This window comes from Orbicella franksi, chromosome 9, assembly GCF_964199315.1.
Source record: "Orbicella franksi chromosome 9, jaOrbFran1.1, whole genome shotgun sequence".
Taxonomy (NCBI): Eukaryota; Metazoa; Cnidaria; class Anthozoa; order Scleractinia; family Merulinidae; genus Orbicella; species Orbicella franksi.
This window is the reverse complement of record NC_138153.1, coordinates 18,027,942-18,044,396: the sequence shown is the minus strand read 5'-3', so window position 1 is coordinate 18,044,396 and position 16,455 is coordinate 18,027,942. Positions and strand designations below refer to the sequence as shown.

At 39.5% G+C, this 16,455-nt stretch overlaps 1 pseudogene across 1 annotated transcript in view; it reads left to right on the top strand.

Moving 5' to 3' along the window:
• Nucleotides 1–3,268: 3,268 nt before the first annotated feature.
• Nucleotides 3,269–16,455, top strand: part of LOC145497834 (receptor-type tyrosine-protein phosphatase delta-like) — a 33,966-nt pseudogene continuing 20,779 nt past the window's right edge. The window contains exons 1-3 of the transcript XR_014050730.1: nt 3,269–3,564; nt 7,694–7,841; nt 15,974–16,258. The product of XR_014050730.1 is annotated as a receptor-type tyrosine-protein phosphatase delta-like (transcript). The remainder of the gene's footprint in view (nt 3,565–7,693; nt 7,842–15,973; nt 16,259–16,455) is intronic.

The window sequence follows — 16,455 nt, the reverse complement described above, 5'->3', positions numbered from 1 at the left end:
TATGCCTGTTAACAGGTACGTCAAGTGCTAAACTTGGCATATAATTTAAAACAAAAAATGGGGAACAAAACAAAACAAACGAAATTTCATGCGAGTCCTCTTTTAGCTTACTATCTAACGGGTGTTTATGGGTTCAGACCTCATTATATTTCAGGAGTTGTGACTCAGCAGACATAAAAGGCGCTGCATTGCATTGTTGGAATTATAATTAGTGACCTTTCCAAAATGTAACGACTTTACAGCCATTGCAATGGCTACAAGCTTCATTACATACGATCATTAAAAACCCTTGCTTTTAAAGCAAGGTCATGCAAGGATAAGAACAACAACAGAGAGTTTGAGCACTAAGGGAAATATCAGACTGTTCAATAATTGATTGCATTATTGATTGACTGTCTGATTTGGTATAATTCAATTGCTCTAATGTATATTCCACAGGTGCCTGGGGATAGTTCCTACACATTGCTTGACAAAGGAGACAGTGTCAATGAATCGTCTACAGCTAGAGCTGCTATTCCTTTGTTACAATCCGATGATGAGCAACCCATCTATGTCAATCAAATGCCTTCTTCTTATTATGAGGAAATTTAACTCCGATGTATCGAAAGAAAAGTTGATGTACTCACTCTTCATGTTTATATTAGTACTCTTGTGAAGAAACTCAAATAACGATTGCGCGACTGTTTGTGGGATGTCGAGAATTGGCCAGGATGGAAAACGATCGGTTTTTCAACGCTTCGGCTGGGTTGGCTTGAAAGGCAAACTGACCGGGAGCGGCAAAAGGCAGCTGTATTCTGTGATAATAGGTTTTTTGGCCTGGGAAACTCTATGGCTGCGGGGATCAGTACCGGAATCTGTTACAGGGAATTATTATCTTCAGAGACATCAACAGCACTCAGAACTTATGTCCAACAATAACGTTTTAATCCAAGAACATAACCAATGCGGGATAGTAGTATCCGGCGTCCCACCACCGGAGGCGTAACCGAAGAACAATTACAGAGCACCTGTATATATGCTAGACTCTAAACAAATGATTTAACATTTCGTTTAGTAATCCTAACTGCTACTGTCTGCCATTGAGCTCGTTGTTCTAGGCTATCCCATCCTAGGCAAGTCAGTTATTCTGCTCGTAAATATTAACTACTTACAACTTCAGGTAGGTCTCACTACAAGAAGTTGTATGATAATAGAGATAGACAGGTGGTTACCATGGTTATTGAACTTTCACTTGACTGCTAACTGTTGGCTTTTTATGGTTACCAATAGCGGCAGATTCTCCCCTCACAACTCATTGGCTGCTAGTGCCGTAAGACGGACATCTCCTTCCAGGTGTGCTACTTGCAACTTGATTGCCTGTGAGATGGCAGAATACTTCCCCAGTGACAAGGAAATAGAAGCGAATTTAAGCAGCGACGCTTTTGAGACGCGGACGCTGACAGGAAGTTGAAAGTTCTCGTTCCAGTTGTTCACTACAGCTTTTCGGTCAGCACAGTTTGGTTTAAAATACAAACCCGACGATTTGCAGTTCATACCATTGCGTCCAAAGCGCGCGAGAATTAGCTCCATTCCTTTTCTGCATGGTTGCCTTCCACGTCTTAAAAACGTCGCTGCTTAAGTTCGCTAATAATAACTTCTTGAAGTCTTAACTGAGCCCGGGTGTTCATTCCAGCAATGTTGCTAAGCAACGTGGCAATTTTCAATCTCGTACCTATCGAGAACAACGCGAGGAACTGAAATCCAGTTAAGCCGTCCTGGTGATATCAAAAATTTTATATGTTGCGTTCAGGGTACCGTATATATTTTGTTACATAGTATAGAATTAATAACACAATTTATTTTTACGACGTTTTATAGTGTAGCCAATATCAGAAATCTTGAAAGATTTTAAAAGCGTTTGCTAAAAAATTTTTCCCACGCGTAATTTCCATTTGAGAGTATTCTCTAAATTTTAAATGAATTCTGGTAATTGGGAAATAGCGGCAAAATATATAGGAATAATTATGTAAAGCTGTATACTTTAGTATAGGAATATAATTATAATAGGGGGAAATGTAGAACTTTACTATTTTGATGTGTGTGTGTGCATTTCAATAGGTCAAGACTGAACGTCCGCTTCTCGTTGTAATACTAATTAAATAATGCTCCTGTAATAAGATACTTAACAAGTTATGAGAATACCAAAAAAAAAAAATTAAACTAGGGGATATTGTGTTCTAATGTGCTGTACCTCCAAAGTCGATGGCGGTTGAGTTTCTCTTCTCAGTGCTTATAAAATTAACACAAGCTCAAGCAAGCTCTACCCTGCAGGCTCCGACGCCAATCCAGTACCCAGGTATAGGGGCGAGATTTGCGTCGCTCCCTCCCTTCCCACTCCCCACTCCCCTTCCCACTACAGATGTCACATGCCAAGCTGAAATTTCGGCCCTTTTCCAAATGTAACGGAAGCTGAGGTCGAGACGGATTTTGTGACTGGTAATCTTTTGGTCATTTTCCATTCCAGAGCTGACCGTGTTGTCAGCCGTCTGAATTAAAATCGATGTAATACTTCGCGAAACTTCAATGTTGCCTGTTTGTTTTGGACTACGTCCGGAAATCCTTCAAGGAATCACACAACACTGTACAGCACTTAAAATTCGATCCCATTTGAAATGCCGACAAACTGCTGAAACTGTACGTCATGCGATAAAAGCGGGCAATGATTATCACGGTAAAGAAAGATCACGCAGAAGAAAGGAGACTAGAAAGTGAATTGCTAAGTAATCATTTTAAAACCACCCCTGTCAACAACAGTGTGTAACTTTTTCCTTTGTGCTGAGGCAAAACACGTACTCCACCCAAGTCAACTGAGGCGCCATCCGCAGATAGCCTGAAATGTCAGTCATCTCCGATCCCGCCCTCAGGCAGGCTGAAGGCGGGAGATTACTGATATTTCAGGCAACGTCCCCACTACACAGGAGAAATTTCAAAACGGAATTTTCACTCTAAAAACGCATCAAATATTTTACGTCCACACCACGTGGGGGGGAAATTGAAAACGCAACAATCACCGGTCATTCTGGATTTGTGTTTGAGGAAAACTCGAGCAGGGCCGGAAATCACATGATTATCGTGACCTCATCGTTTTCGGAAAGCTCCGTTTTCAAAATGATTTCCGTCCACAGTAAAACGCAAAGCCAGCGTTTTCAAATTCCTCCAGTTTGAAGAACGTTTTGTTTTTTTTTTGCAGTGAGTTAATTTTTCGTTTTGATGATTGAATGTATAACTCTCAGGTTGTTCCATACCGGCAGTTGGCATGGCAAAAGGCAGCATTCCTGACAGGGATATCACGGCATCATCAGCAATGGATTCTGACTCATCTGCTTCTAATGCAAGATTAGGAAAGCATGGATTCCCAGGTCAGATGATAAACGTCCATGGATACAAGCGAATCTACAGTATAGGAGAAATGTGACTGCTATTGTTACACAAGGCTTCAATGGTTCTTTTGTTAAGTCGTATTATGTGAGTTATGGTGATGACGGAAGTAACTGGATGAACTATACTGTTCAAGGAAAAATAAAGGTAAATAACAAATTATTTATTACTATTAAACTAACAATGTAGACTATGAGTCTATTTGCTGTTCAGGGTACAGTTTATTAATTAATAATTAAATATGTTTTTTTTATCTTTCATTTTATAATTAATATAAATTTGTTTAACATGTTTCAGTTTTAGTTACAGTACTAACTTCATGATGATGTGTTGCAGACACATAATTTACAAATTTACATGTCAATGTGCAGGTTTTTTATTATTACATGACATATATAAATTTAAATTTATAAAATTATGCACAGGTCTATGAAATGATGTACATGATCAGGGCTTCTGGTAGGTCGTAGAAAAAAAGTCAAATTTTGCAGGATTTTCAGAGACATTGACGAAAAAAATGACGATTTTGTGGGAAATTTGCAGGAATTTTTTGGGGCACATTTCACTGAAAAATGATCAGTAAAAAACTGCTGATTTAATGGGAATTTTCTGGGTAAATTTCACTGGAAAGCGATCAGTTTTGCACTGATTTGACGGATGTTTTTAATGAAAAAGATAGTAATTTTGCCCTTTTTTGGGTTAATGATGCAATAACAACAGCAACAGAAACACCAACTGCTTGTAAGTGTTGCCTTTCTAAAACCTGCAATTTTGCAGGAAAATTTGATCAACTTGTCTGGACAGTCATACGTGTTTGCTCTCTTTTTGACTACAAAGTTTTTTTTAGTAAGAGATGAAAATGCCCTCAAGAAATGTGGTAATGGCAAATCTTTTTACATGAACATCGTGGCCACTGCCAGTTTTTCGCAACATTAATGATGCCTTCCAAGGGGTAAGTGGCACGACCCTGAAAACCAGTGACACGGGAATTTCTAATCAGCGACAAGCAAATCGAATGCGCCACTAAAACTCAACAGCAACACGAGAAGCACTGGAAAAGACAGTGACATTGACCCCTTTGGCTTTTTTTTTTTTCCTGTGTAGAAATTGTATTCTCTTATAAACAGGGCTTCTGATAGGTCGCGGAAAAAAAGTCAAATTTCGTGGGATTTCCAGAGACAAATTCGCGGGAAAAACGGCCGATTTCGCAGGAAATTTCGGAGCAAATTTTGCTGAAAACGATTGGTAAAAGACGGCCGATTTCATGGGAGTTTTCTTGGAAAATTTCACTGGAAAGCGATCAGTTTTGCACTAATTTGACGAACGTTTGTAACTAAAAAAGACAGCAATTTTGCCATTTTTTTTATTTTTCGGAAAACGATGAGTGTTAGCCTATGCAATAACAACAGCAACAGAAACACCAACTACTTTTAAGTGTTGCCTTTATAAAACTGGAAATTTTGCAGGAAAATTTGAGCGACTCGTTTGGACTATCGTACGTGTTCTTTTTAACAGAAATCATCATTTGCTCTTTTAACGACAATGCGCTCAAGAAATGCGCCAGTGGCAAAGCTTTTTACATCATGGCCACAGTGAGTGCCCAGTTTTTCGCAACATCAATCTAAGAATGCCTCGTAGTTTTTGGATGTTGTTTACTCGTGGCAGTGACGAAGTTTCACGATAAATTTGCAATTTTACAGCAACTGAACAGCCCCAACGGCCAACATAAGTTTCAAATATGTGGCACCAACATGTATTTGATAAGATTTCCAGTGAATTTTGCGGTATTTTGCGTGTTTTAGTGAATTTTGCGGATTTACTTGAAATTCGCGGCTCCATGACCGTGCAAAATATCAGAAGCCCTGTGTAAAGGCTCTAAATGTCAGAAACTCGTTTGCTTTTCCATTGAATACACTCTAGAAGAATAAGCATCGCGTGACAGGTCCACAAGAGTAACACATGGTTGGACTGGTAAATAGAAAATCTCAAATTGTATTCATTTGGCGATTTTTTGGGCTTTGATATATATGGCGTGACAGTCGCGTGACTGACCACTTGTGACTGGTCATTTCCACTGCAGGCAAGCGAGCGTCTAGGCCAGGGCTATCAGAATTGGTCTTGGTCTGATCTTTCAGAGCTGATCGATAGCGTAGTAATAATGTAATCTTCCAAGGTCTTTTCACGAACTAGTAATTACTAGTAAGTGGCTTCAGTTAGCTATGGTTTTTTCTGATTTTTCTTTCTCTCTATGGTAAAAGACGGAAAAGGAAAGCACATCCAAAAAAAAAACAGAAAACAAAAACAAAAACAAAAAACAGTGCAAGAAGACATAAGCTTCAATCAGACTGTTCTCGCAGTAAAGCCAAGTTTAGTACCTGGACTCCATCCATGAATTCCAACGCTTGTCATCTTTCTATCTTGGAGTTGTTACTTCTACCATAGTCCAAAATGAACACGAGTCTCATTTATTCAAGGTAGACATTTATCGTGCAACACGCATCAGAAAACAACATCTTTCTCTACACCAGAAATTGCATTGTTGATTTGCCAAAGGAAGCCGTGATTCTTGTTTTGGATCGATTTGTTCTAGTCGGGGAAAAAGATAGTTTTGACAGCTTGGCTCATTAGATGATGTGGTCAGAATGTCCGACGAAGAAGTTGATGAAAAGGAGGACACTTGCAGTTTGTGTGAACACTGGTCACAGGGTTTCTGGTAGGTCGTGGAAAAAAAGGTCAAATTTCGCGGGATTTTCAGGGACAAATTCGTGGAAAAAACGACCGATTTCGCGGGAATTTTCGAGGCCAATAGAGAGATTAAGCACGATGTTACGTCAAACGGCAAACAGCAAAAATCAAACTTTTGCCGTCTGTCTTCAGCTGTCTGTACAGTAGAGTGAAAATATTTGAATTTGCGGTGAATATTAGAGACATTTTTCTGTTTTTGTGTGATTTAGTTAAGGGTTAAAAGAAAAGAACACAAATTCAGAGGTAATCTTTGCCGTCTGCCGTAAACGTCATGCGTTAACTCTCTAATGTCACTGAAAAACGATCGAAAAGAAACGGCTGATTTTGCAGGAGTCTTCTGGGCAAATTTCGCTGGAAAGCAATTGGTTTTGTGCTGATTTGAGGAGAGTTTTTAACGAAACTAGATGCTCTTAGAGCATTAATTTTACTCCTGAAGGCCATAGTTAGTAGAGGAGACTGTATCTACTAACTATGCTCAGGCTTCGTACCGTAATATAAAATCGTACTTTACAAGTAAGCTTATTGAACACAATAAAAACAAATACGAGAATCAGGATATTAAAAACACAGGAGTTACGCTTAGATATTTACTATTCAAGTTGCTTCATTGAATCTCTTCTTTCTCCAACTGCGTGTTGTTTGCCTCATCTTTGAAGTTCTGTTCTGATTAGGTTTTGCTCTATGTTTGACCACGAGGTTATTTTTAACAGAGAACATCATTTGCTCTTTTAACAACAATGCGCTCTAGAAATGCGCCAATAACAAAGCTTTTTACATCTTGGCTGCTGCCCAGTTTTTTTGCAACATTAATCTAAGAATGCCTGGTAGTTTTGGGATGTTGTTTATTCATTGCAGTGATGAAGTTTCAAGGTAATTTAGCAAGTTTACAGCAAGCAAGCAGCCCCAACAGCCAAGATAACTTTCAAACATGTTGTGCCGACAAGTATTTGGTATGATTTCTAGTGAATTTTGCAGGATTTCGTGTGTTTTGTGAATTTGGCGGGATTTTGCGGATTTACTTGAAATTCGCGCCTCCGCGACCGCGCAAAATATCAGAAGCCCTGTGGTCATCATGTTTTGTACATGTACTTTGAGTTTAGGAAGGCAAATTTGTTCGTTTACTTGGAATTTGCGGCTCTGCAATGGATGAGTGCACAAAATTTCAGAAGCCCTGCATGATTGAACATAGGTCAGTCATTAATAATTAAGAAACTCTGACAAACACATCTTTATACATGTAACTCTCACTGGTTTCTGGGACGAAGAAAATCCCTGTTCAAATTGGGATGCTGATATGTCCCATAGACTGGGAATTAGAGAAGAAGAAGAAACACTTGTAGAAATCATCATACATGTACATGTTCACCCTCTTTAGACCACAATTAATTCTGTTTATCTTCAGAGAGGTTATTCTTTGTGTATACATGTATGTTCTTAAATAAAGTTATTATTATTATTCTTAACTGCTAAGGGTGAGGGTTAGGGTACATGTATGTACGTATTATTTAAATTAATGTACTTTTTTTTTAAGACATGGAAAGGCAGTGTCGGTGATCGTGATTACAAAACAGAGGTTTTCAGTCCTTTTGTCCTGGCACAGTACATAAGGTTGCACCCTACAGACTGCTTTAACCAGTGTGCATTCAGATTGGAAATTTATGGTTGCAATGTCACTAGTGGTACGTGTATACAGTGTACACATGCATGTAATATTAAATGTATTTACTACTAGATGTTTCTTGTGTTGTTAGTAAGAATGGAACAAAATCAGACTAATTATGTTATATTTAACATACATGTACAGCTGTATGTTGTGCTTACAATGTATGTTCATAAAGTAATCTATTTGGTTGCAAAGGTCTTTTAGAAATGTACATAAAACCATTGTTTTTGTTTTTGTTTGTATGTTTTGTTTTGTTTTTTTTTTTTTTTCCGCTTGTCTTCCAACACCCATGCTACTTGTGGCTCGTGGCTTGGCATGTCAAGCTTGCATGCTCACAACCACTCGCATTCTTCTCTGCATCCTACCCCACAGATTTTCAAGCAAAAGAGGGAGACTGCTTGCAGTCTTCACAACTGGTTGAATTGAATTATTCCTAATACCAACCACTGTCCGATAACACTGTCACTTTTAAGGGGGGTCCTTCTTAACTACAAATCACGACTTTGTTGCTATGGAAGATTTCAAACTGTTATATTTTGTAACCCAGACCTCCTACCCAGACCTCCTACTATTACTGAGGATAAGCTTTTTGCACAGGTTTGTTCAATTGAAGAGTTGATCATGCAATAGTTTAAAATAATTAGAAACTTTTGCATGACCATAATTATCATGGTCATACATGTATTTGACTAGTCACGTTGTTACGTATATGGTTTGTCTTACCATATTTGGAGTAAACATGTGCGTTCTAGTTCTATGTAGCTTACATGAACTACGCATTAAACGAGTTGAGTTGCATTGGAAATGGCGTCTTGTCGTGCCATCCGTAACATGGTGTCAGAAGTGTTTTGTTGATCTTATGGCGAGCTGCAGCGCTCAAGATTACGTCTTCTAGTTGATATTCAGTCAAAGCAGTTACTGAAGCGAAACGAAGCGACATTTCCTTGATTTACGGTACGTACAGCGAATTTCAACATCGACCACGTGCGTTGAAACCCAGCGAAACGATGTCAGACACCGAACAAGATCCTCCACCACCAGCTCCACCGCAAGCTCCACAGCCTACTCCGCCGCCTCAAGTCCTCAGTTTTCCTTCAAAATTTCCAGTACCAAGCGCTATGGTTTGTCGTGGAGATATCACGAGCAACTGGGAATTTTTTAAGCAACAATGGCAAGATTATGAGGTAGCAACGGGTTTGGATCAGAAGAGTCAATCGATCCGATTAGCAACCTTCCGTTCTGTTATGGGAAAGGAGTGTCTGCAAATTTTCCTGAATCTGAATTTTGGCACCGAAGTACTGACGATAACTTCAGCATTGAAGGCGCTGGAAAACTATTTCCTACCAAAGAGAAATGTCGTCTATGAGAGGTATGTCTTTAACTCTTGCATTCAAGTACCCGAAGAAACTGTTGATTGCTATGTCAATAGATTAAGAAAACTCGCAGCATCGTGTCAGTTTGGAGCACTTGCAGAAGAAATGATACGTGACAGGCTAGTTATTGGAATACAAGATAAGGGTACAAAAGCTAGATTGCTCAGAGAGAAAGATTTGTCTTTGGATAAAGCTCTTGACATGTGTAAATCAAGTGAAATAACGAATAAGCAGCTAAAGTCGATTCAAAAGGATGAGAAACAAAACAATGAGGAACTGAACTTAGTTCATGTGAAGCGTAAACCGATGCAAGGCAAGATGCCTTCTCATCCGAAGAAACCACCAAATCCAAAGAAACCTGACAAAAAATGGAAATGTAAATATTGTGGCCAACAAAAGAAGCATGCCAAGCAGACAGAATGTCCAGCTTATGGTCAACAATGTCGCAATTGTAAAAGAATGAACCACTTCGCCAAAGTGTGTCAGGCAGGCAAAGAGAAGGTTCATGTCGCTGAAGTGGCAGAAGGTTACGAGTCCGAGGAATCATTATTGAAGATAGAAGAAATTACTGCAATTAATGGTAGTGGTAAACAGTTGACATCCAGTATTACCTTTGTGATAGAAGAGCAGTACAAAGAGCAACTAGTATGTCAGTTGGACACTGGTGCAACTTGTAATGTGATCAGTCACAGAAATTTAGTTCAGCTGTTGCAGAATGGTGATCCCCCCTTGTCTAAGTCCAATGCCCAGCTAAAGCTATTTGATGGTAGCTTGATGAAGCCTGTAGGTGAGACCACACTCACAGCAGAGAGAAGGGGCAAGCGTCTGGACCTGAGATTCCAAGTTGTTGAGAGTTCTAACAAACCCCTCTTATCGGCTGAGACTTGTGAGCAGTTGGGACTTCTCAAAGTGGATATAGATCCTGAAGAGTCCATTCATGTCCTGAAAAGCAGTAGTAACCTGACCAGAGATCAGATTCTTGTTCAGTACAAAGATGTTTTTGAAGGGTTAGGCCATATTGGTGATACAACCATTATCACAGACCCCAGCGTAAAACCAGTGCAGCATTCTCTGCGCCGAGTGCCAGTTCCCCTGCGTGATAAGGTCAAGGCCAAACTTGATGATCTGGAAAGGAAAGGAATCGTGGAGAAAGTCACAGTACCGACCGACTGGATTAGCAGTATGGTGGTTGTCGCAACACCAAATAAGATTAGGATTTGTTTGGATCCTAAAGATCTTAACAAGGCAGTCATCCGTCCAAAGTACCAAATGCCTACTCTAGATGAGTTGTTGCCCAAGCTTAGCAATGCCAAAGTGTTTAGTACCTTAGATGCTAAAGATGGGTTTTACCAGGTTGGATTAGATGAGAGCAGCAGTCTCAAGACAACATTCTGGACTCCCTTTGGGCGTTACAAGTATTTGAGGCTACCCTTTGGTATCAACCTGGCTCCAGAAGAGTTCGAATGCAAATTGTATGAGAAGCTTGATAGTCTTCCCGGTGTAGAAGTGATAAGAGATGACATATTGGTCATGGGCTATGGAGAGAATGATGAAGAAGCAAATCGAAATCATGATGAGAACTTGATTCGTCTGCTAGAGCAAGCTCGAAAAGCCAATCTGCGTCTAAACAGCAGCAAGTTGAACCTCAAGAAGTCTGAAGTCAGATTCATGGGACACTTGATCACCAAAGATGGGTTACAGCCAGGTCCTGAGAAAGTGAAGGCAGTTCAGGAAATGCCGAGGCCTACATCCAAGAAGGAACTCCTGAGTCTCTTAGGATTCGTTAATTACTTGGCAAAGTTTCTCCCTAGGTTATCAGAGGTCGCCCAGCCACTGAGAGAGATGACAGCAAAGGATGCAAAGTTCATCTGGTCCCAGCATCATGAGACAGCATTCCAGGAAGTGCGAGAGCTTGTAGTCAAACACCCTGTGCTCAAGTATTATGACCTTCAAGAAGAAGTCACAGTGCAATGTGATGCGAGTGAATACGGTTAGGAGCAGCTTTATTACAAAACGGCCAGCCAGTTGCTTTTGCTTCACGGTCCCTATCACAGACTGAGAGGCAATACGCTCAAATCGAGAAAGAGTGTTTAGCGATTGTCTTCTCCTGCGAAAGGTTCAGTCAATACCTCGCCGGTCGTAAAAAGATAACGGTTGAGTCAGATCACAAACCCTTACAGTCCATTTTCCAGACGTCAATCCTCTCTGCTCCATGTCGACTACAAAGAATGATGTTGAGGCTACAGCGCTTTAACCTAGAGGTTAAGTACAAGCCAGGTGCACAGATGTATGTTGCCGATCACTTGTCTCGAGCCTCGCTTGCTGTCAAGAAGGAGATGACAGACAACTTTCAAGTTTTCGCTCTTGAACTTGAAACACTTACTCCCTTTGATTCCATCAAAGTGGCTCCAGAAAGGTTAACTCAGCTGCAGAAGTGCACAGCACAAGACCTCGTCTTAGAGAGCCTGAAGACCACTGTTCTAACAGGATGGCCTGAGAGAAGAGAGCAATGCCCAGTACAAGTTCGTGACTACTGGAACTACAGAGAAGAGATTTCACTCCACAATGGTATTCTATTTAAGAGTCAGAGAGTGATTGTCCCCAAAGCCATGAGGCCAGAGATGCTCTCAAGAATTCATTCAAGCCATCAAGGAGTCGCATCACGTCTAAGAAAGGCCAAAGACATCGTGTTCTGGCCTGGAATGAATTCAGAAGTCAAAGCCCTGGTTGAGAGATGTGCTGTCTGTGCCGAGTTTCAGGCTAGGAATGCTAGTCAGCCAATGCAGTCTCATCAACTTCCAGACAGACCTTGGAGTAAAGTGGCTACAGATTTGTTCACTGTTAGTGGAAAGAATTACCTCACAGTCGTTGACTATTACTCAGATTTTGTAGAAGTTAGTGAACTTGAAGATACCACCTCACGTGCAGTTATACAAGTACTCAAAGAACAATTCAGTAGACATGGAATCCCGGACACTGTTGTCTCAGACAACGGACCACAATACAGCAGTCAAGAATTTCACGAGTTCTCACTCAGCTGGGAATTTAACCATGTGACATCATCACCGCACTACCCAAAGTCAAATGGGAAAGCAGAGTCTTCAGTGAAGACAGTTAAACTGCTATTTAAGAAAGCGGACCGAGATGGGAAAGATCCATGGCTATCGCTACTAGACTACAGGAACACACCTACTGAAGGTATAGGTGACAGCCCCGCCCAGAGGCTTATGTCGCGCCGAACACGAACTCTCTTACCAACAGCGTCAAGCCTTCTCCGTCCCAAAGTAAGCGTACATTCTACCGAGAAATTAGAGCGGAAAAGGCAAAAGGCGAAGTTCTACCATGACCGTCATGTGAAGCAGTTACCTGAATTAGAGATTGGACAAGAAGTCAGAAGTGCACCCCTGCGAAAGAACCAAACGTGGAAACCAGCTACTTGTGTCGAGAAACTGTCAGACAGGTCACATGTAGTCCAAGCAGGCAGTGAGACCCTCCGAAGAAACAGGCAGTTTCTGAGACCTGCAGCAGAATCCTCGACACCAGATAAGCAAAGCACCAAGGTTAGCTCACATGAGTCAGGAGTAAATCACAAGGAGATACCTAGAGTACCTGAGTTACCTGCTATACCTACTAGGCCTGACAAAGATTCCTTGAATGAAACTGTTACTGAAGAGTCTAATGTTCCACTGTTAGCACCTCAGAAGACAAGAACCCGGACTGTTCGTCCCCCTTCAAGATTTAAAGATTTTGACATGAAGCGTTAAGCAAAGGCTAGACTTTGAACACTTTAAGTTTGTTTTAACAAGCTCGGATAAACTGATTTAGTTTGACATAGAACACTTTCAGAAACAAAGTGGATTTGTGTAAGTTTGTTTTAGGCTAGTTTTTGCCAGATATTTGTTTATTAGTTTTTCTTTTTTAAAGAAAGGGAGATGTTACGTATATGGTTTGTCTTACCATATTTGGAGTAAACATGTGCGTTCTAGTTCTATGTAGCTTACATGAAGTACGCATTAAACGAGTTGAGTTGCATTGGAAATGGCGTCTTGTCGTGCCATCCGTAACACACGTGACCACAATAGAAAAAAACCCTAAAACTTACAAGGTACATGTATCTACTGTAAATGCAAAAATTTAAATCAGTCTCAATAGATTAAGAACGTTCATGTGCTTAATTAACAGACTTTTTACAGTAGCTTTCCTCTTTTACGTGTAAACAGTAAGTCCATATGTTCAATGATAAAGAAGGCCAAGTTATGTCTGAGTCATAAGAAAAAAATCTCTTCCTCTTTTCTTCTAAGTTTTAGAGATTTAAAAAACGTGCGGTTTGGGACTGGCACTAATTATAGATGCAAAATAACATTTTTTTCAAAGCAAATGTTCCCCAATATAAAATTCACCGTTTAGGATTTCAAAACAAACACAACAAACAAAACAAGATGAAGTAAAACAGAACACACAAAGAAGGAAACTACAAAAAAAGGTGTTGATTAGCCAACAACTAATTCTGAATCAAGCTACATGTGCTGTACATGTACCTCTACAGCGTGCAAAGAAAGTCACTGTTCCACAGGCTAGTGGATTTGCAGTCACGCTAGTGGACCTGCTGATGAGTAATGCAAGTTTCTTGGTAATTCTTTTTGGTGTTATGAAAATCCAAATTACTGTCAAAAGAGACAATTTTTTGGTGGCTAGTGAGAATGACTTTCGGTCTAGTACATCATAGTAAGTTGCAACTTGCCCAAAGCATAACCTGAACATAGTCACGCAAGGCGTGCAAGAGTAATTTTTTTGGTGAAGTCTTGGAGATAGGAGCATTCATGGTGCTGTTTACAGTTACTGTAATGATTTGGTTAATTTGGCAAGTTTTTTTGGTTGCGATGTACAGCAAGAAAGAAACTGGGAATTTATGATAGACACACACATGTATGATGTTACATTGGTAATGGTAAGATAGCTAAATAGTAAGCCATAAAATGTTTGACTGAACAAACTACAGTAATCTGACACATCTCCAGATTAATGTAGATACCATCTTATTTTTTTTCTTTGATTCGCTCTTTGATACAACCCACACCGTGGTTGGTGTGTGACATGTGCATATGCATAACTCCCTCACTCATCAATCACATAGCCCTCCCAACCCCCAAGAGGAATTTGCGCTCAAAAATACTAAAGTTAAGATACCTTTTTGCATTTTATACGAGTCCTAAGTTTACCCTTTTTACACAACACAACACAACAACATTACCTCACCGAAAATAGAAAGAAAGAGAAAAAAACCTCTCTGACACATTGAAAGTCTGATTTAATTAAATTGCACTTTAACTTGGTGCCACGCAGTCTTCAAAGAACATTTGAGCAGTTTTGATACTTTTTACCTTTAAAAATATCGGACGGAAAAGAATGTCATAAAATGCCCATCAAATAAAAATAAACTGCTACTGCAGAGACATACAAACCGTCCAGAAATGAAAGCTTTTTTTTGTTGTTAAATATCCTGGGAACAATAGCCGATAACTTGTCAGCTCTAATTGAATTTCCTCCCATATAAAAAACAAAAATCTTAAGTTACCATTTGTAACTAAAGATAGCAAACATCTTGTGGGAAAGAGTGGTGACTATTCGTCAGCTCTAATTGAATTTACTCCGTTGTGAAAAACAAGAGTGTCAAATTACTCTTTGTAACTAAAAAATAAAAATATCTCGTTGTATTTGCATGCAACAAGAACAAAACAATCATTACCTGCACTTACTATTGTAAACGTTAGAACTGTTTCAAATCTAAATAGTCTCATCTCCTCTAAAACATGTCCTAAGAACTAGAAGCGACAATTCGTGGCCTCTAATTGAATTTACTCCTTGTGAAAAACAAAAGTATCAAGTTACTTTTGTGACTAAAAATAAAAACATCTCATTGCATTTGCATACTACTAACTCACGAACTGTTTCAAACCTCAAGGCTCATCTCGTTGTTAACTAAAATCCTCAGCCTAACCCACAGAAAATTTCGAAGTAAGCTCAATATATCAATACTTCCTCTTTTATAGAAGAATAAATGTGGCTGTTCTAAACTGTGTCGGGATCAAATCTTCTCACATACCATTTACCTTTACAACAAGAAATTTGATTGGCTGTTTATAGTAGATCCAATCTGATTGGTGTGACATACATACATCTCTCACTCACTCAAGAATGGAGCTCAAGAGTTGAGCTCCATTCTCACATTTCAAACAAAGATGCACTTTATGCAAATCTGAGCGATAACGAGAGAACTAAGTACTTACTTAGAGCTGACAACAGAGTTACATCAAAAATAATAGGTAAATATATCAACTTAATGTTTAAAAAAAGAAAAGAGATTCTCAACTTACAAACGGAATGAGCATTATAATTTTTATTTCATTTTATTTGAATTACAAAAGAATCAAATGAATGTTATTTCTTATTGTACTAGTTAATGTTAAACCTTTATTGAAAACAGACCAATACCTCCCTTTGGAGAGTAAGGCGCAATAAAGATATACTATACTATACTATACTCACTCACTCACTCACTCGCTCACTCATCTATTGACCCGTCCATATATTGACCCGTCCATAACATACACGACTCGCCGACTAAGAGGTTACTCCAAAATTAATTTTCTTTACATCCTGCTTATACATGTAATTTAAAGTAATTGGCAACTTTAGTAGTTCATAATAATTTTGCTTTTGGATTATAATTTTTTACTAATTCTTATTAATTTTACTTGTGATTATTTTTTGTTAGGTTTGCCTGGTCAACCATCTGCACCCACTGCAAACTCAGTTTCAACACATGTTATTGACATATCATGGACTGCGCCCAGTGATACAGGTGCTGGAATCACAGGGTACAATGTACAGTGGCAAGTTGTTGGGAAATTAGTGAAAAACCAAAAAGTGATTACAGGAATCAGGACAGCAAAACTCGACGTAACGCCATACACCGAGTATGATATCCAGGTTAGAGCTTACAATGGGAAAGGAGGTGGACCTTGGTCACAGCCACTACGAGTGAGGTCTAAAGAATCAGGTAAGTGAAGCTGCAGTGTGTACATGTAGCTGATCACAGTCGTTGCACTGTAACGTTATAATTTCAATGACGTGGTTGTGGATGTTGACTGAGGATTGTACCTGTATGGCGATAAACCTTGTTAGACTGCAATATTAATTTTGTTTACTTTTGATGGTTCAGAGTTTTTTTTGCACAATGAACATCCCTTTCCCTGC